At 42.6% G+C, this 21124-nt stretch overlaps 1 long non-coding RNA gene across 1 annotated transcript; it reads left to right on the top strand.

Moving 5' to 3' along the window:
• Positions 1-3657: 3657 nt before the first annotated feature.
• LOC109319256 lies at positions 3658-13902 on the top strand. The gene is made up of 3 exons (XR_002103439.1): positions 3658-3669; positions 6078-6083; positions 13804-13902. It is a non-coding gene; the product is annotated as an uncharacterized LOC109319256 (long non-coding RNA).
• Positions 13903-21124: the final 7222 nt, after the last annotated feature.

Genomic DNA, 21124 nt, shown 5'->3' with positions numbered 1-21124 from the left:
GACATAATTTCCCTTTTCTCACTCAACCAACCATAAAGGACAGAGAATTTTTGAACTTCCACAGCATGCTTTAAAATGTTGCTTAGGGATATAAGTTGTAGAAGTTGTTGCTTCTTTCTCAAATGGTGGCTGGACACCCCAAAGGTCAAAAGTTTAGGATGCACACACCTGAGGGTTTCTTCTTTATCTGTGTAATGAGGCTAAACCAGAATCCTGGACCCAGGCAGTCCCAATTAGGAGATCAAAGTAAGTCATCCCATAAATGGGTGCTGCTTGCAGCAAGACCAGACCTGCACCCTGCTTCCAGCCGAGCTGAGGGAGGCAATCAGGACAACCAGTCCCCTAAAGCCACAGACAGCAGGCCCCATCTACTCCAGCCCTCAAAAGCCAGGTGCAGCCTGCAGTCTCTCTCTGTGGAAAATTGCAAAAATTCTTGTTGCTGACCTCCTGGGTCTTGCCTTGCTGGTTCTGACTCTGGCAAGACCCCCAGCATTCCCTGATTTTGGTTCTTTGTTCTGGATTCTGGTTCAACCTTTGGCTCTGGCTTTTGACTCCTAATTCTGGTTAACCATCTGCTTACCCTGTCTCCAGCAACAGCTTCTGACCGCAGCCTGATATGTCTTTGGCTGTGGCTCCCAGTTCCGATGCCAGACCCCTCTGTTACCCCTCAGCTCCCTGAGAACAGATTTGGACCTCACCTGTTCTTCAGGTATCTAACCATTAGGCAAGACCACTCACATCCTAGTTTCCTAATAATTTGTTGTCTGAGAAAATGGTGCACATTTTTAAATTTTTGTTTGGCATCTTCCAAAACTTGGCCACAGCATTATGTGGTTTTCTTTCTAAAAACTATATCAGTAGCACAAAGAGTGGTTGTGGGTGCTTGTAGCTGTTAGCAGCTGTTTGCTGACCTTCCTTGCATCAGTGTCAAAGTTGAGTCTTCTAATTCTTCCTTTAATACTTCCATTTTTCTTTGCTTATTGCATCCAGTAATGGATTGGAAAATATAAGCAACCTCATTTCCTATTATTTTAAAGAGGGTAGAAAATTTGAATACTGGTTTGTTTCAGAACGTATCTTAATGATCCTAGCCAAATCAATGCATAAAGGAAATCTAGGGGATATGTTTTTGCTACTGCATATCACTAGGGTTCCAAAAGAACTGTGATCACCCCATTAATTTCACAAACCTACAAGTGTTCAAATTAAATAAGACTGATGATTTAATTAATTTTCTCCCCCTCAGCTCAGTGCTCTTTTGTTCAAGAAAACTTGTTTATGAAAAGGGGTCAGATTACCACTAATTTAGTCTAATCCTGTAGTCCTTACAGAAGGAGAACTCCAACTGTGATATTCTGTGAGATCTAGCTAAATACTTTGCCTTTTTCTAAAAGTTTTTCTTGGTGTTGTTTATTTTTTAATAGTCCAGTTTCCTCCTAGTCATGACACACTGAACTTATACATAGCTACACACTGTCTGTGCTGGGTGACAAGTTTACAACTGGAGCTCAAGGTTTGGAATTTTAAACTGTATGAACTGAAAATATTTAGGGCATGCTTCCCTACCAAATGGCGTTCCCCTACATGAGATATTGCTGTAGTTGCAACTAGGTGAGGCACCTGAGCTCCATCTCCTCTGTTTAAAAGATTGAGGGAAATCCTACTTAGGTCATCTCCATGACAGGTACTCATTTGTGGAGCCTCAGCCACCTTGGTCCATTAGAACTTGCATACATTCATTACTGAAGCCTCCATCACCACAGGAACTTGGAAGGGTGATAGATGGAAATAAAATAGAATTTGAAGAGAGAGAACATTTATTTACTTTCAATAGATTATTGTTAATTTTAATGTTGTGAAGTCCAGAGAATCTAAGGTACATGCTATTTAAATAGGAAATAACAGGAGGAGGGAGGCTGAGGGGAAGTGGGGAGGGGAGGGGTACAAGTGTGAAAATCACCACAGCCAATCAAAACTTACCCTAATAAATAGGAGACAAAGAGACACCAAGATCCTCACTTAAACTCCCACACCAAAATTTCCATCATTTGCTAATATTCATTTTAAATTTCACCTCTGGAGATATTTTTCATTAATAAAAAGCAAGCATCCACCTCCATCCCAATACCTTCTTTGTATTCTCTCCTATTGAAAATATGTTAAATGGAAACCTCTTAATCTTTATTCCTGCCTACTGTACTTTAAAACAGCTTTAGCTGACAGGTTCATGTCTGCAAGGTTCAAACCCTCCCTCTAGACATGCCCAGAAGAAACTGCTGTATTACTGCAGCAGGTCCATGGCCATGGGGGTGGCCATGATGCCCCCTGGTGGCCGTGTGGCCCCTACCAGGCTCAGGCTTAGCTGCAGCCATTCCCTTGAATCTCTTCTGCCATGCCTTGCTCTTAATGAAGTTTATAAAAGGGAAGCTGCTTGTGGGCTGTGCATGAGCCTGAGCCTATGTTGATCCTCACTTCAGATTCTCTGGTATCTTACACAGTTTCCTCCTGGACTCTCAGACTTTTGGTCCCACACAAAGCCTTTTCTCTGGGCTCCTGGACCTCTGAGTCCTGTGTGCCACCCCTCCTCTGGGCTGCCGGACTCCTGGTCCTGCATGCAGCCCTTTCCTGAGCTCAGGAACCCTCCAGTCCAGCTTAGCCCTTCCCTGGACACCAAGACCCTTTGTGGGTTCAAAATAAAACAAATGCCATTTGCTTGTAAAAACTCAATCCTTCTCTGCCCAGGCAGCTTCCTCTGTTCCCAGAGCTGCAGAGTTGTTTAACAGTTATAATCCCTGTAGGAACCCTGGTGCCCAGAGCTCCTTACTCCATGGCTGCCAGGGAGAGAGTGCCTGGCTGGCTCAAGCTCTGGGCTTATGTAGCTCCAGCCTGAGCACTCTTTCAGGTGAGTGTCTCATTAGCCCCTTGCACCACCTGCAAGCAGGCTCCCTTAAAGGAGCAGGCACACCCCAGTGCCCTGCTACAATGACACTGAAGCAGATAGTTCAGCTAGACACAAAAGTGTAAACCAGTAAGATGTATATACTTTCATAGGTCTTTATATCCAGACTAGAAAGAATGATGGTGATCGGGGTGAATCCATGGGAGTGTGGTTACTACCTCCGTCAACTGTGTGCCACATGTAGTGAGCTCTGTGATGTCACCAGCTTGTCAGGGATGGCAGCATTCACCTCCTGGGATCCAGAGCCGTGCCAGAGTGGCTCCAGCAGGAGCTGCACTGGCAAGCAGATGAGCTCAGCAAGCTCATTGCACATGTGCTTTGTAACCAAAAGGGGGGGAGGGGGATTGACACCACACCCCTCCTCTGCCCCACTCCATCCCGATTGTGTCCATGATGGAGATACTAAGTTTTGAATGTGATTCTCTAAGTCTAATAAGGTTTCATACTCAGGTCATCAAAGGCAGTCAATTCCACATTTAGGCTAAGTGCAGATAGTCAAAAGCCCAAGGCTGAATTGATTCAGGTTAGTCTAAGCTGCATAGATTGAACTGATAAACAAGTGAACAGACATTCACTTCTGATTCCAGATATGCAGCCATGTGCCTGTAGTGGCCAAGGCCAAAAGCCAGGGCAGGGGAAATGGGAGTTAGAACACACCTCCCTGTTCAGCTGGAGCAGACAGCTTGAGCCAATTCTAGGCCACCCACCCTGTGAGGGGGAGTTTGCAGGGAGGTGCAAAGCATCCTGGGATGCTGGAGGACTGTAAATTAACTTGAATCTGGAGGGGATTTGGAACAGAAGTTCAATAAACCAATTTAACCTAAAGTTAAATCTGATACTACATCCGTCCAGGTTTATCTTAAACTGGTTTTGGCCATTTTGAAATCAGTTTAAGTGCACTGAACTTCTGTTGTGTTACAGGTTTGAACCTGTTTCCAATCACTTATACCAGTTTATAAATAATTTCTGTCCTTAGCCCTTGAATATTTTCACAAGTGTCATCAGAATAATCCTAATAAAGTCTTCAAGGGTAAGTAGGTTTACCACTCCCATTTTGCATATGAAGAGTCTGAGACACTACTTGCTTGATTCTAAAGTCCCTGGCTTTTAAGTTAATGGGCACATCTACATGAGATGCTTTTACTGCACAGTAGAGCTAATTATTGTGTAGTAAGCATCACCACCTTCATGTGCTGAACCTTACTGCACAGTAATTTCCTCTACTTGGCAGTTAATTTGCTACCTGCAAATGCAACTATGAGCAATGTGGCACATGTGGATGGCCAACCAGGAGCAAATTTGCTCCTGGGCAGCAGGGGGTGGAATATTGCCCGGTGCCCACAGGAGCTGTCTGTTGCTGAGGTGGGCTGTGCCACCAGAGCCTGGGAGGGGACAATATCCCCCTTCCCCGGCGCCAGGGAGCTCCCAGCCTGCACTCCATGATTGCAGATAGTCGCTCTGCGCATGTCTTTTCACAGCACTCAATAAAGTGAGCACGGGCTCACAAAAGCTTATGCATCTCTGATTTACTTAGTCTATAAAGTGCATTTTTACCCTGGCTTAAGCAAATAGGGTTTCACCAGCATGAATGGAGACTAGAAATACTATAATGTTATGATTATAATTCTATCTTTTTTCCTCCTTAAGAACCATAAAAATTGCAGTCAATTTATACATGGAATCAACTTATAATCAGGCACCCTACAATCTTGACTTTTGTACTTGAAGTATTTTTGTGCATATAAAAAAAATGCCAGGTCAGGCATTTTTTTCAGTGCAGTATTTTATTTTAGCATGCTTAGTGCATTTAACCCATTGGGTCCTTTCCTTGGTTATTTGATTCTCCTGTGGCATTTTGCAAGGGCAGTAGCAGGTTTCCTAGAATTAAACCTGAAAATGCTGGGTTGAGTTTTATGCAAGGTCAATTTATAATAAGTACAACATGGTAGGTCCTTTGTATTTTTGCCTTTTTCTAGTCGCTAGCAAGTAAACTTGCCTCCCAGCTCATGACTAACACCTACCTACATAGCAGGGTAACTACAGTGTACTCCATGTATATAGTTATCAGATATATGCATATTTTGGGTAAGTGCATACTATGGATAAGAGCATAGCCTTTTTCAGTCCTAGAGTAATGCACTTAAATGGAATACGCTGTACAAATTGGCAGCTCTGTTTAACAGTGTACAATTTCCAATATGTTTGAGCACAATCTGTCAGACTGTTAAGGGGAAATATTCCAGAGATGGAGCTTTGAGAAAAAGTGGTGCATATTTCCTGAAGTGATTAAAACATGAAAAATATCTGCAAGAAATAACTACTCAAACCTGAAGCAAAACCACACGATAATACTAATATATAAAATACATTAAAGGATATCCAGTATTTCCCATTTTGCCCCTGAAAAAGTCTTCTTGGCCTCTGTTGGGTAAAAATAAATTAAAAATGAGAGGAAGGATAATGCAGTGGTTAGAATATTAGTCTGGATCTTGGGAGCCTTGGGTGGAGTTCTCTGCTCTGCCATAGATTTCCTGTGTCACTTCAGGCAAGTCACTTAGGGCATTTATAGACAGGTTCTGGGAGGTGGTGAGGGAATGCACTTTAATTAGCACAATTCCAAGAGCTTCACTAAATAAAAGCACCTGGAGCATCTTGTATATCAGCGTCCCCACACTGAAAAATGGTGACAGGGTGCTTTGAAGTAAAAGTCGTTGAACAAGCTTTAGTTCAAAGCATGCCACCACCATTTTTCAGCACGAGGATGCTGATACACGTGATGCTGGAGTGCAATAATTACCACACTCCAGCAGACTTGATTAACTGAGTCTGTTCTGACATGCTGTAATTACAATGTGTTGGAGCAGCCTCTCTGCATGTGTATAGGAGCTCTAAGGCCATGCCTGCACTGTGGCAGTGATATGTCCCAGCCTGGCCTTTTCCAACCACCCCAAGCCTACTCCTGCCCGCAGACATGCTCCAAATGTGTAAGTTTGTTGGGGAGGCTCCTTGGGGATACCCCACTGCAACCACTCTTAAGACATTGGTCTCTGGAGTGCCTGAGAGTGGCTAATTGAATGACCCTTCCCAGAGTACTTGTGGATCTGGAGTGTGCCTATAGGTGTGGGTGTTATAGTCTATAGCACAATCAGGGAACTGAGGCAAAGTGACACAAAGGGGTTGCCTATAACTTATAGACAACCCCTTTATGTCTCTTTGCCTCAGTTCCCCAGTTGTATTTCCTTATCTACATAGCGGCTGTGATGCTAAACAGCTTAAAGATTGCTATGTCCTCAGATATTAGAGTAATGGGGATCATATATGTATATATATAGAAAGGTAAGTGTGTTGGGGTGGATGAGAGAGTCCAGGGGGAGAAGAAGTGAGAACATGGTGGTGGCTGAGTGTGACCCACCCACACAATCTGTTGACTCACTCCAGTGCCCAAAGTTCAGCACTGAGGTTATTCCCAGTGCCTGTTCTTGGAGTCCTTGATCTCTGGCAGATATGAGAGCAAGGTGCTGGAGATAAGCCTGGACCACACTCATTGGTAAAACTCTCGGTCTGGAACAGGTCAGTGGACTTGGGTGTGTGAGTTATGCTCAAGTCCTGTCCTCCTCAAGACTTGCCACCAGGGATGCCCTCATTTTACTAAAACAGAATTCCACCTTTGGATCCCTATTTTTAATTCCACCACTTTCTGAAATAGCTTCAAGATGTCCCTCTCTCCCAAGACTAGTAGAAGCTGGATTCTGATGCTAGTTAAAATTATGTTAATCTGAAATACTTCCATTGACAGGGAAATTACTCCAAATTTAAATCAATTTACCTGAGATAAGAATCTGACCCATAATGGATGAAAATAGATCATAATGGATGTAGCAGAAGTTATCTGCTCTTGTAGAAGTTATTGTAATTGCTTATTATAAGGATGCTGCTTGGATTAAAGTTTAAAGCTAATTCTCCACAAATACTGCTACAGGTAAACCCATGCTGATGATTAATATATGTGCACTCACAGCTCCTATCACAGGAGCTGGCCTTTTAAATGTCACTAAAGTAATACTGATACGTCTGATCCAGCCTCCATTGAAGTTAGTGGGGCTCTTTCCACTGAATCCAACAGGAGGTGGATTAAGCTCTGTATGTCTGAGAACCTAACATGGAATTTAACTGAATAAATAGTTTAGCAGTGAAGATCACAAAGTAACCTTTTACTTACTCTTTTTTTTTTACTGGGGAGAGATGTTTGGCAGTTAGTTTGTGTGTTTATTTTCCAGTTACCATAGGAAATAATTGACCTATTTTTTCCAAGAATAAATACCTTTATACAAGTTCCCTTAAACCAGCGTGCAGCCAAGACTTGCAATGAGGCCCCACCCACACTGTCTGCTGCTACAACCCACACAGGACAGATTAAGTATCGCCATTTTTACTTGGGGCTTTGAACTTCTGGAAGAAAGAGTGTTTCTTACAGTACATTTATCCTGCCAACTCCTACTGTTCCAGAACAGAGGTACAATTCCAGTGGGGAAATTTAAAGAACTATAGGATGTAAAGAAGCCAAAAAGCTCAGCAACATCAGTGCTCCTTGTTCATGATTTTCCCCGTGTTTCTTTATTTTTTTGTCCTCCAAGAAGAAAACTAACAACTTTTAAATTTTTTTTTAATTATTCCTATTACACTTCTTGGTCATCTATTCCATGTATTAACTGTATGTTCAGGGCCTGAATATTTTCCAAGTTTTCTTTTTTTCTTTTCTTTTCTTTTCTTTTTTTATAGGCCCTTCAATGCCCAGGTATCCCTGTTTCTAATTCTTATAATGTAACCTTTCTTTCTTTTGCTGGGGAGAAAAGGTCGTATGTGCCACGTCTTCAGTGGGTGTTCAGCATCTCTTAAAAGCAAACTATTCTCTTCTTCAGTTTTTCTATAAATCCAAAATATTTAATAAACCCAAAGTATTTCATTGGATTTTGTTCCAGTACCTCTACTCCTGTGTGCATGTCTATTTCTCTCTTTCAAGTAATCTCTTTGCATATTATCAATATTGGATTATTATTATTCAATCAAAATGCTGATAGAATTATTTCTGCCAAGGTCTACCCAGTATTTCTATTTATATATCATGGATTTATTTTCTTAGCATTGCTAAGCACTGTGCTGAAGTTTCCAGAGATTTATATGTTACTTTGCAATGACCCAGGTCCTGTTTAGTATTTTACAGGACAGACAGCATACAGGGCTAGTTTGTATAATGAATGAGGTTGTCTATAAAGTTCCTGCCTTATATGCAGGAGAATTTGGAAGGTGTGTAGTGAATGAAGCACAGGAATACAGGCAGTGCAAGGCAAGTCTTGAAATAAAGGCACTGGACTGAGACCCAAAAAAACTGGAAATGAAAATGTGAATGTGATTTAAATGAGCATCACAACCTGGCCCTTGTACAATACTGTACCAACCCACCAGATGGATCAAAATGCTGGATCACCATGTGCCTGCAAGGACAGAAGCTCTGGGTAGAGCCTGGTACCTGTTTCTAGTTTTGGAATTCTGGGGCACACTTCTGGGCTCAGACCTCTTCATAGATTCATAGATTCCAGGGTCACAAGGGACCTCGGTGGGCCATCTAGTCCGGCCCCCTGCCCCTGGCAGGCAAGAAAAGGGTCAGCAAACCTGGGATCATGTGATCCCAGCTAGTTGCCTTTCCAGTCTTGTCTTGAAGACCCCCAAGGATGGGGCAAGCACCACCTCCCTTGGAAGCCCATTTCAGATCCTGGCAACCCTAACTGTGAAGAACTTTTTTCTAATGTCCAATCTAAACCTACTCTCCAATAGCTTATAGCCATTGTTCCTTGTTGTTCCAGGGGGTGCCCTGGTAAACAGATCGTCACCTACTTCATGTTGCTCTCCCCTTATGAATTTGTACGCCACCACAAGGTCCCCTCTCAGCCTTCTCTTGGAGAGGCAGAAGAGGTTAAGGTCCCTTAGCCTTCCCTCAAAGGGCTTTCCCTGCAGGCCTCTAATCAGACAAGGGGCTCTTCTTTGGACCCTCTCCAGGTTGTCTGCATCCCACTTGAACTGCAGTGTCCAGAACTCCAGCTGCAGCCTGACCAGTGCCATGTAGAGAGGGAGAATCACCTCCTTGGACCTGTTTGTGAAGCACCTACAGATGCACAACATGGTGCAATTGGCTCTGCTGACTACTTCATCACATTGATGACTCATGTTCATCCTGTAGTCAACAGTGACGACTTGCCTGAGTCCTTCCATAAAATGTGGAACCATTGAGGCCACACCCCCTTACACCTCCAAACCAGCCAGTCTAAGGCCACTATCTACTTATAGACATGGGCAGATCTAGGATTTTGAAAAGGAGGGTGCTGATGGTGTGGCACATCATCACATATAACACAGCACACATTTTTCTCCAGCTAAAGAGAAACTAGAAGCTCAGTTAATATCCTGGAGAGCTAGCACTATATTATTCAGTTTAAAATCAAAGCAAAAACAAATATAACTTAATTGAAATATGCATTAATTTGCTAGCATATATATAGTTTATATATAAAGTATACAGGTTTAAAAAAGCACAGCCAACTTGCCAAAAAATAGTCAAAAAATATTGTGTCATTAGTCCTGTGGTCATTTTAAATATACGTCTCTTATTTAGATTTATAAAACAAAATCTAGCCTTCTAGAGCATCTTGACAGTACTTGCAGTAGTTCACTGTCAGTCATTTCTACATCTGAGTTAAGGTTTTTAGCTAGAGCTAAAAACAGTCTTCAGGGCTGTAAAATGGAAGGAGACATTATCAGGAATGGCTGACAGACCATACAAATGCAGAAGAAAGGATAGTTTGAATAGTGAAACAGCAAGGCCATTAAAAAAGAGAATGGGTCATTAAGATATGTGGAGTGGAGAAAGATTAGCAGCAATCAGGGAGATGACAATGCGGTGTGAAATCAATTGATTCCCTCCCTGCTGTCTGAACAGAAAGACCTCTGTCCCTCCCAGACAGTTGATTTTAAAATTTGAGTGAAGCAAGAATCAAAGGAGGGTGCAGTTGCACCATTTTACTTGCCTTGGATCTGCTGCTGCTAACATATGTACATGCCTGCTTCCTGGGATTTTAGCCAAGGTGTGGGCATTCAGGCTTCTAATTTAAACCCTTTGGGGTCAAAATGGCAAAAATGAGGGAATATTGAAATTAAAAAGGAATTTCTTAATTGTCAACACTCAAAAAAGCACTGGAGAGTTACAGATTTTTGTAAAATAAGTGAAGTCTTGAGATGCATTCTCCCCAGTCTGATGGCACTCCTTCTGTATGTCCAGGGTCTCTTAGCATTTCAGGCAGGCTGACTACCCTTGTGCCTTTTCTTGTATCAATAGAGCTGATAGTTCGTGCTGCTCAGAAAAGCATTCCTCTTAAATAGTCTCTCTCCGTTTGCCATGTGCCCATGCTAGCAAGCTGCAGATCCACCAGCCACACTGGCACACTTATATAGGAAATCTATCAATCCATGAGGATAGGGCAGCAGTTGAAAGAAAAACATTTATGACTCTGGATTGCTCTGTGGTGGCTTTTCATGAATGGACCTTCAACAAGGTGTCAAGAGCTATCCTGCTAAGGAAAGATTATCTGGAATACATTGCAAAACCCTGCTTTGTTCAAGGTTAGACATGTGGTCAGCAGCTAATACAAAACAGAGGTTAAGCAACAAAATGAGCACATTTCAATGATGACATGTCTCACTTGGTAAGATTCTTCATATGATTGGGTCCTTCTGACTTTTCGTATCCAAGTCTACACAACACAGCAAATGTGAAGGTCTGAATATATTCCTTAACCTTAATTTTTCCCTTCTTGTATGGCAATAGTATACCCAGCACAATGCATTTTTTTGAAAAATTATACCTTTTCCTAGGCAGTAAAGCCCACTCAGTTTTCAGTCTTATTTTTTTAAAACACTCCCAAAGTGTAGCTGCAGTAAACCTGTAAAACTTCTGTGATAACCTATCTGAGCTTAGATAAGTGAAGAATGTTTATAACACAGACAAAACAATGTATTCTTCCCTAACCTTGTCTGAGAAGTGGCTGAATCATTTTTACTGAAGCTTTCTGTAAAAAACTCAGCCCTAGGAAGACACCGGGCTTGGAAAATTTTAGCCCAGCCTGCCAAAGCTTGGCAAAGTTTGAAGCAATTGAAAGCAGGGAATTATCACCAGTGCAGGGCAACTTACATTATGTGCATCGCAGTCCATAATTGTTCAGAGCAGTCGGGAATGTAAGTGTGTTCTGCAACCAAGCTAAAACATGATTCTATTTGCAGTTGTGGTAAATTCTTTGGAGTATAGGAAATAGTTTGTTTATAAACAAATTCCCATAGTCACTATGTCACAGCACCATTAGAGGATATATGTGGCTTTTCAGGAGGGAAAGCATTGCCCATCTACTGTTCCCAACACATCCTGGTGGTGCTGCCACTGTTTAGTCCACAACTGCTTAGTTATCAGTTGCCTACTTATTTCTCAGCTAACCTTTCCTGAAGGTCCTATTTGCCACCTGTGGACATGCTGGGTAGCTGTACAGCTCTGCCACTTTCTTAATATTTAGCTGTACCTAGGGTGGAGTAAGGGCAATGCATAAGTTCAAGTTTTTTAATCTAAGGGAGCCGCGAAATAAAAACTTCTCTGAGGGTGCATCCAGACAAGCGGGAACGTGAGGTATGTGGTGCTGCAGAGCCACCTGCGATGCCTCACACCGTACATGCCACACATGAAAGCATTCCCTGCGCTGCTACTTTGCAGTGCAGGGGGGAGGGGTTTACATTGGGAGATCCCAGTGTAAAAAAAAAACACGCCTAAAAAAAGTGGGGCAGGGCATGGGGCAGCAGCACGCGCTGCTCAAAACCTGGAGCCTGGCTGAGTGAAGACACACTTCAGCTGCCCCGCCAGGCTCCCTCCTGCAGGATCACCATGGCTGCAGCCCCCAGAGGCCCCCACAACCAGGTAAGGGTTCTGGGGCCAGCCCAGAAACTCATCCCAGCCTCCCCTACCCCACCCGGGGCAACATGCTGCATGCCAGAGCACGCATGCATAGGCATTCCCCAGGGACAAATAGCAGTGGCACACATTATGCCACTGCTGTTTGTCCCTGGGGAAACTCATTTTCCTGCTTGTGGGGATGCACCCTAAGAAAGCAACTGAATTTTTAAGACTTGAAATGAAAGTAGAAGCCTAGCAGCAGGGCAGAGGCAACACAAGTACAGGTCACCATTGTAATAAGCCTGCCCAGCCCCTAGCCATGGGTCTACAAGTCCACAACAGCAGAGCAGGTGGAAGAAGATGTTAGAATCTCAATAGCTGCGAAGGCAGATGAAGACTGCAGTGGAACAAGATCTCCAATTGTCTTGGCCTCCTTGCTATTGGATCAAGGTCCTGTTCTGTCAAAAACTGTAGAAGCTGATGTGCAGCAGCTTCTCCATGATGAAATCATGTACAGGCACCTTCCAGGGAAAGAGCTTTTCCAGTACATTCTTCAAGTCCTTTGGTGACCAGCTATCAATGACAGGAGCAGGATTGTGTGGTCTGGAAGCTCCTAGACATGAAATGGCATGAAGACAGCAGTTATAAGAAGACTGTCTAGCACTTGGATGAGGCAGGAGTGTGATTCAGCACCTGTAACTGTGACTGAGCAGCCCTCTTCAGAATCTGCTCTGCTCACCCTGTGTGGAGAAAGGGGTAGGAAAGGTTCCCTAAACATAGTCTGCCTACCTTTTTCCTGACTGGTTAACCACATCCAATGGGCTCACCTTTACTGTGGCCAAAATCAATGAAGACACACCATCATTGTTGGGACCTGGAACATCAGGACCTTCGTAGACAATCCTAATAGTGAGTTCCCAGAGCACCACACCACAATCGTGGCTTGAGAACTCCGGCAACACAATATTGATGTTGCAGCATTAATCAAGAGCTGGTGAATGGGAGATGGGAAGCTCAAAGAACAAAGAGGCAGCTATACCTTCTTCTGAAAGGGGAAACAGGAAGAACACTGGCTTCACAAAGTTGGTGTTGCCATCAAGAATGAACTCATAACCAATTCAGTGAGTTCCCTATTGGAATTAATGAGCACTCATGACTGTCTGTCTTAAAGTGTCAGGGAGCCAGTATGCCACTGTCATCAGTGCATATGCCCCAACAAGCTCTTAATGAGCAGACCCCAGATCCAGTAATTCCAATTCACGGCGAGACTCTGGAGAACACTATTTCCCATACCATACAGAAGGCTGTGAAGAAATCCAACATCACCTCAAGTGTGCAAGTGCAGCCTTTGGACATATGAGGAAATAGGTGTTTGAAGACTGTGACATCAGATCCAAAACCAAGCTCATGGTTTATCAAGCAATTGTGATCCCCATCTTATTGTATGGAGCTGAGACATGGACATTGTACAGGAGATACCTCAAGTAGCTAGAGAAGTACAATCAACTCTGCCTGCAGAAGCTGCTTTAAATCCCGTGAGTAGAGACACACCAATATTAATGTCCTCTCGCAAGTAAACACCCTGAGCATTGGGGAGGATCATTATTCAGATGTCCAATTCCAGATTCCCAAAGTAAGTTTTAAACTCCCAGCTCAGTCAAAGCATATGCTCAAGAGGAGGGCAGACAGAGTGCTTCAAGGACGTCCTCTAGGTCAACTTGAAAAAGTGCAACATCAATATCCACTCATGGGAAACTATTGCCCAGGACTGCACCAAATGGAGGAAGAGTCTGCTGCAAGGATCTCAGTACTTTGAAACCTTACAACAGCAACAGGAGATAGAACCATCTACCCCAGACAGAAGCATGTGCCCAAGCTGCAACAAAGTCTGTTGATCTTGGATTGGCCTCATCAGCCATGTTCAGACCCACAGATAAGACAATCATGGAAGACAATCATTCTTGACTGCAAGGGATTGCTGCTGATTATTAAATAAATTCCTAAATAGCACATATATCCTTATACTGTGTAGCTCCTAAAGTTCCATCTTTAGCTGGTGTTCATAGCAATCCACATCTATTCTCCACAGAATTTTTCAGAATGTATTTATTTAAGTAGCTTGTGTATATGTTCTGCTTTAAAATATTCAAAGAAACAAAAAGTACCTTTCATAAACCTACTTTAGTGCACATTGCAAAAATATTTCAGATATTACATTAAAATTAAGCATAACCGGGATTCCATAGGTGGATAGGAATGGCATATACTGGAAAAAGGAAAAGGAAATTATTATTTACTCAATATAGGCACTTGTACAAGCAAAGGACACATGGTTTTGATTTTTTTGTCTCTACGCTAAATTCCCATGAACAAAAGTGAAGTGATCCCAAAGATCTCAAACACGTGAACATTACAGCATCTACAAATCACTTAGCATTCTCCATGGATTGCAATCTAGATAAATAGAACCAGTGTTTATTTTAACATCTAGCAGATCTTTCAAATATTATTACTGTGGCATATTTCTTTTGTTTTCCTTTATTTCAAGTGAAATTCTATTTAAGGTTTGAAGTCACCAGTTTATGCCCTTGGGCTGGATTTAAATCTTTAACTAAGCCACTGCAAATAAATTGTAGTACTTTTCATGTGATTGCAGATCATGACAACACTGTTGAGAACACTTTATTTAAATGTTATATCACTTTCACCTATTTCCTGAGTGCCAGCATATGACATGCAGTAGGTGTCAGTACAAATGTCACATCTGCAAGGAAGAACTTGTAAAACTGGAAAATGGAAAAATAGTGTAATGGACTCTGTAATCTAATGCTGATCCATCTTAAAGGGGATGTTTCCTGTGTTGAGATACATGTTTAACAGAGATGATTAGTGCTCAAGTTAAATAGAAATTAAACATATTTGATACTTCCCATTTTTCTTGGGAAGTTCCTACTACCCCAGGTCCATGTATCGCTAGCAGGATAGAAGCTGTTAGCAACATAAACTCAGAAAGATGTATTGACGGGTTGGATAGATGGATTGAAAATATAATTTCAGCCCTGGAAGGCAAAAGTTACTTGCAGGTGTATGACGTTTTGAATATCATTTTAAATTGAATTGTTTTCGTAATGGAACATTCAGAAGTCCTGGACTGGTCTTTCAGTGCAAGAATAGACCAAAATAACTAAACTGAAACAGTGACAGCCCAAAGAACTCAAGAGCCAAGGGTAGCAATACAACATCAAAAACACTGAAAGCATAAAACTCTATAAAATCTTAATATTTAAGGCCAGAAGGAGTCACCATAATCATGTACTCTGACCTCTAAAATCACAAAAGCCAGACAACCTCAACTAGGAATCTCTGTATCATAGACATGCCTTCTATTTGGTCACACCCAGCCTTCACTTAAGGTCATCAGGTGAAGGAGAATACATTGCATCCCTAATTACAGTTCGTCAATGGTTAGTTACTCTCACTGTTAAAAATTGGCATCTTATTTCTTATCTGAACTTCATGTATTCTGGTCCCAATCACAGGTTCTCTTTATGGTGTTTTTTTCCTAAACTAACAGCCATCTGCTGTCAGAAATCTGTTTCTAATATAAGTATTTGTGGATCACAATCAAGTCTCGTCTTAGCCTTCTCTACACATAACAAAATTAATCCTTAAATCTCTCATTACATAGCAGGGTTTCCAAATACTTATTTCTTTTCTGAAAACAATTTTTAATTGCATTTATTTTTAATATCTTTTTTGAGGTGTGAACACACATACTGCACAGAGCATTACAGTAACAGGTTCATCCATATGCTAGATAGATAGAGGTAATACCAATCTCCTAGTCCCCTAGATTAACTGAGTCTGCTGGAGCATGGTAATTACCGCACGTCACATGTATCAGCGTCCCTGTGGTGAATAATGGTGGCAGAAGCACTTTAACTAAAGCTCATTTGATAAACTTTAGTTAAAGCATCCCCACCACCATTTATCAATGTGGGGATGCTGAAATACATGATGCTCTGGGTGCTTTAATTAGAGTGGCTCTCTGAACTGCTCTATTTAAAGCACCCCCTCCTGCCCCCAAACACGTGTATAAACATCCCAAATTACAGCATCACATTGGTAACTCATTGTCAATCAATTATTTACCATAACTCCCAAAGCTTCAGCATCATTGTATTGTATTGTACAGTCTCCCATTCTGAAAATTGAAATGTATGTTGTTCAAATGAGTCTATCTCATCCATTGATCCAAATTATTCTGTATAGATGACATGTTCCCACGATTACTTACTATTCCACCAATTGTTGTGTTGTCCTCAAATTCAACCAGTAATGGTTTTATATTGTATTCCAAAGACAATAAATAGCTTGGGCAAAGAGAAAAATCTAGGTGAGACTTTGCTAGAAGCTGCCACATCGGGTGATAATCCTCCATTGCAGTTGCTTTTTTTGCAGTCCATAAGTTGACCAACTTTTAATCAATGTAGTGTGTGGCCTTTCTTCATTTTGTATGGTGCTTTTATGAAACTGTTATATACAGCTAAGTTAAATGCCTTACAAAAATCTAAGCATATTATGTTTTTCAACCCAACTTGTGATTCCTCTCTTCTTTTATTATTTATTAATTATCTGGATTTGGGCGTTAAAAGTGGACTGGCTAAATTTGCAGACGACACCAAACTGTGGGGAAGCCCAGTTATGGTGGAGGATAGCCTGAGGATTCAAGCTGACTTGGGCAGACTCGCAAGGTGGGCAGATGAAAACCTGATAACCTTCAATATAGAGAAATGCAAGGTGCTCCAGCTTGGGAGAAAGAACCCACACCACACCAAAGGCTCAGCTAGAAGTACATCCGAAATAGACTTGGGGGTCATGACTGACCACAAGATGAAGATGAACCATCAATAAGATGCCTCAGTTGGCAAAGCAAATAAAACCCTAGCTTGCATCTACCGATGCATTTCAAACAAGACCCAAGATGTCATTCTCCCACTTTACTTTTCCTTGGTGATGCCGCAGTTGGAGTACTACATCCAATTCTGGACTCCTCACTTTAAAAAGGATGTGGAGAAGCTCAAGAGAGTCCAGAGGAGAACCACGTGTATGATCAAAGGTCAAGAGAGAAGGCCTTATGAGGAGAGGCTGGGAGACATGGGACTCCTTAGCTAGAAAAGTGTAGACTCAGAGGGGAGTTGGTGACAGCCTGTAAGTACATCAGGGATGTATATCAGGATCTGGGAGAACATGTGTTCACCAGGGATCCCCTAGGGATGACCAGGTCCAACAGTCAGAAACTACTGGAAGACTGTTTTAGACTGGATATAAGGAAACATTTCTTTACTGTCTGAGTTTCCAGAGTCTGGAACAGACTCCGCCCAGAAGTGGTGCAAGCACCTACTCTGGACACATTCAAGTTGCATTTGGATGCTTATTTTGCTGGGGTCATCTGACCCCAGCTGACTTCCTGTCCCTCCCAGCCATAATGTCTATGAAATCTATAGAGAATACCTACACTGCTGCATATTTCCTGTAGATAAGAAGAGTAATTAATTCTCCAGCTCTGCCAATCCAGCATTTTTAATAAACATTTGTGACTCTGGAAATATGGGTTATAATTATGAAACCCCCATTCTTGACATTAATTCGAAGGCTACATATAACTATAGATGGCATTAGTCAAATTTCACTAGTGCATATATTAAATGTAGAAAGATAATGATCCAGCTCTTCTACAGGTGTAAATCAGTGTAGCTCCACTGAAGCCATAAAGGTATCCTAATTTACACCTGCTGATCATCTGGGCAACTTTCCACATAGAGCTGCTTTTAATTACCAGGTAGGAGGGATAAATATGGGGTCACCTGTAGAGTCTATTAATCATGCAGCTATCACCATGGTGTAGGTACAATCAAAGCCAGTGGTAAGGCAGGATAAGTGTTCTTGCAAACATCTCTCTATATCACCTCTGACACCAACCTGCCAAAGCTGGTTGTCTCTACAGCATATCTTATTTAACTGATCCCAAAAGTTTAGGCTAGTGAGTTCACTTTATCTTTTGTTATTAATGAAAAACTACATCATTAAAATAAATGAAAAGAGAGGAAACTGCTATAAATATAACAAGTTGTTTGCTATTCAAGGGTTAAGCAGTCACCCATACTCGTATTCTAAATTATTTAGCTAACTCATGAGTTTCATTCATTTTATACAAACATCAAAGTTCTGCAATTGTTTCTATGGCAATCTTATATTTTGGGATCAAAAGAATTTATTTCAAATTGAACACTTAGTCACTGATAAGAAAGGTACAATTTTTGTAGTTCTAACCATAATTTCCTTATTTTTCAAAGATACACTTATGATCAGCACTGATTCCTTATACTGATGATGCCTACAAACACACACAATAGAAAAATGATTATGGAGAGGTTAAATTGGTTTCATCAGGATGTTGCAGTTAGCCGCAATAACCTTGATATAAAGCAGCTGTAAAGCAGTCAGGGTGAATCAGTTTTAATAATGCATCTAGTTGTTGTGCTGTTTTTACTTTAAGTCCAAGAAGCTTATTGGGTTCAACTGATAGTATCATTAGTTAAATAATTTGCAATTTCCAGTAAAATTTAAGAAAAAATTCTCATGTATGTTGTATGCTAACGACTCCAATATTACTAGCAACAACCCCCCCACAAACCGTTAACATATATTTTAGGACTCAGAACTGGACATGCAAGACCATGTATAAATAAATGTAAAGCTCAGATCAAAGCATGTAAAGATAAAAATTTGACATGAAAAAGAAAAGTCCTCTGAGTTGTTTCTGTAGTTCTAATTCTGATTAAGGGGAATCTCTTAAATATTTTCCCCATCAGGCTATCTGCAACTCCTATGCCATCAAACATTTAAAGGTAATCTAAGAGATATAACATTTACAGTACTAAAGTTTGTTTTAGGTACAATAAGATGTGAGCATTTTTATTCATATATTGTTCCTAATTGACATTAGATCATTCTAAGAATTTCTTAATCTATGTTTGTTGTAAATTGTAGACATCTGCAGCTGTTATAAGTTTAGTATTGGTTATAAGTAGGCCAAGGAGATGGAGTCAGGATTGGATCAGGGTTAGGTTTAGGTTTGAGTTCACAGTCTGGTTTGGATGTCAAATCCAAATGAGGTATTCAAGCTGGATACTGCTAAAATTTTGTTAGGTATTTCCAGAGCATTTCCCTACCCCAGTTGGTAGGATGATGACTTTCTGAGTGAGCAATCAGGGCCTGGTCAGAACTTGATTTGGAAAATAAGTCCTTTCAGTTTTGACTCAGCCCTGTACTGATACCAGAGAGGCAAGTTTACTTCATGTAATCTAAATCTGAACCCACCAAACAGCTGGAACCGGTGGGTTTGAAATGTGGAGGTTCTAGTATTACAGTGTTTTTATAGGCAAACAAAGTCTTGGTGTGTAATAATACCTTACATTTATATGAAGAAAGGAAATTCCTGTATGTGCCCTCCCTCAATGCATTTTCTGGAGTGTATGCCAAATATGAGAAACTCTATATGCAAGCAGTTGGCAGCTAGGGTTACCATACATCTAGGTTTTCTTGGACATGTCCTCTTTTTGAGCCCTCTGACCTCCACCCAGGTGAGTTTTTTTTAATCTACCCAAATGTCCAGGATTTTGCTTTCTTCCTCTGATGGGAACAGGGGGGGGACAATGGGAGGCAGCAGGAAGCACAGACGTACCTGCTAGGGCTATGCCAAGCTTTAGTCCCTGATTCGATTCAGCAGAGATTCGGCCTGATTTTGGTGGCCGAATCTCCGAATCCAGATTGAATAACCCTTTAATCTCTCCAAATCGAATCAGAACCCTTCACATCGATTCGGAGAGATTCAGCTATTCGGACATAGACACAGCGTTAAATGCTTTTTCTACATACCTCTAGGTAGCAGGCGACTTGTCAATGCTGCATTGCTGGGCCGCATGGAGTGTCCCACAGAAGTGCAGGGGGCTCCCCAGTGCACTCAGCAGCAAACCTGGAAGTGGACCAGAAGCACTTCCAATCCACTTCCAGGTCTACTGGGGAGCATGCTGGGGGCCCCCCTGCACCTCACGCAGCTTGGCGACTGATGCCTCCTGGGTCTGGGGGGGGGCACCTGGGATCTCCCTGTGGCCTATCGCCAAGCTGGAGGGGACACGCGGGAGGCCCCCCCGCCTCACACTCCCTGGTGGACCCAGAAGTGGACCAGAAGTACTTCCGATCCACTTCCAAGTTTGCTGCCAAGCACGCGGGGGACTTCCCCATGCTCCTGTGGGATGCTCCATCCACCCCAGGATCGCAATGATCATGAGCTGCACCTGCTACCTTAAGGTATGTAGAAAAAACTTTTAAAGATGTATCTATGTCCAAATTGCTGATTCTCCAAATCAGCATCAAATCTTCAGATTCGGATTCAGCCAAATCAAATTAGGGACAGTGATCTGAATCAGTGAATCGAATCACTGTCCCTGATTCAGGCCGAATCCTAATCTGAGTCGAATAGGGCCTATTTTGCACACCCCTAGTACCTGCCTGCAGCTGTGGAGGTGCACACAAACCCATGTGGTGCTCCCTGCTGCCTCCAGTCACCCTCCCCCTGCTCCCAAGCTAAATCCTGGACACTTGGTCAGGGCTGGGGGGTCATGGGATGGGACTGTGATAGGGCAGGGGGAGTGGGGTAGGGGTGCTGCCTGCTCCTCCAGTAAGGGAAAGAGGCGGGGGGGGGCTGTGGAGAGGAATCTGAGTCTGGCAGGAAACTCTGTGGCTGGCACCTTTGCTCTGTGTTCACAGGGGCTTGAGTGGCCCAGAGATGCTGCCTGCAGGGAGGGGAGGAAGGAGAAGGGAGAGGGGCCATGGCCAGGCTGCCTGGCCCAGTGCAGCAGCCCCATCCCAGGGCAGCAGGTACCACAAGCCTCTCCTCCTCTTCCCTCCAGCCCTTGCTGGGGCATGACACGCTCCACTGCCTTCTGCATGAATCAGAACCACTGTGCTCTGGCCTGGTCAGGACAGGGACAGCTGGGGCCCCTCCAGCAGGGCAGGTGGTGGCAGAGGGCTGCAGGTCAGGAGTGAGGGGAACTGGGGGCAGGGGACTGTGGATTGGGAGTGTGTGGCACTGGCAGATGCAGGGGGTTGCGGGTGAG

This window comes from Crocodylus porosus, unplaced genomic scaffold (genome assembly GCF_001723895.1).
Source record: "Crocodylus porosus isolate Cpor-Errol unplaced genomic scaffold, CroPor_comp1, whole genome shotgun sequence".
Taxonomy (NCBI): domain Eukaryota; kingdom Metazoa; phylum Chordata; order Crocodylia; family Crocodylidae; genus Crocodylus; species Crocodylus porosus.
This window is presented reverse-complemented; position numbering and strand designations above follow the sequence as displayed.